This window comes from Athene cunicularia (assembly GCF_003259725.1).
Source record: "Athene cunicularia isolate RWA chromosome 2 unlocalized genomic scaffold, athCun1 chr2_part1, whole genome shotgun sequence".
NCBI lineage: Eukaryota > Metazoa > Chordata > Aves > Strigiformes > Strigidae > Athene > Athene cunicularia.
Genome location: NW_020799095.1, coordinates 148,568,121 through 148,569,036, shown reverse-complemented (window position 1 = coordinate 148,569,036; position 916 = coordinate 148,568,121).

Sequence of the window (916 nt, the reverse complement as noted above, 5' to 3'; positions counted from 1 at the left end):
AAAACTTTGTGGAGAGGTATCTGCAGTGCTCCTTCAGCTTGAGGGTGAGCTGTAACAACAGAAATCAGTTTTTGCATTTGTTGGTACCATGTAGCAGACAGACCAGGTAAAATAAAACTATAATCTGCCATCAAAGCTGTGTTGGCATTCATGGAGCTGAGCCGCCTCAAGTCTGATGACCTGTCAGTCCTGCACTGGGAAATTTTAGCAGATGCAGGAATATCTCCATAACCTGCTCTAGATCCTGGCTCACAGATCAGCTCAAGACACAAACACATTTCCAGCTATGCTGAGTAAGTACATGGAAATGCAGGGCACTGATGATAACCTTCGTATGTCCTTTGGCCCCCATTTGAGACCAGCAGTTTGGGACTGACTGGGGTGCTTTGTGAGGCTCACAGCCCACGCTGATGGACATCCATCCCTGATGGAACAGAGGGGGGCAGCGATCAAAATGCTTCTTAGTGGGGAGAAGCTACGGTCGGTAATTTGCAACTCTCATGTGTGGCAGCAGCGGACATGGAAGGATGTGTCTGGAGGAGGGCTGAAGGACTAGTGGCTGCAGCAGACAAGTCAGAGTTGAAATTCAAGCAAAAATATCCCAGCGAGGGCTTTTTATTTAGGCAGCGAGCTCAGGGAGGAGGTAAAAGCAGAAGCCACCTGTTTGCTAAACCAGAAAGGACATTTCCTCCCACTCTTCTGGGGACAGGTCTCCCTCCGGTTCTCTGCCCCCTCCCGGGGGGGGTCATCTCTCTGCCCCCCTTCTCGGGGCGCAGGGGGCTCATGTTGCCCCACACCCCCCTTGGGTCGGCACCTCCCCTGCTGCCCTCAAACATCTCCCTCATCCCCCACATCTCTCAGCCCCCCAGGTCTCAGCCCCCGGATCTCGGCGCGCTGTCCTTTCGCACCCCCCCGT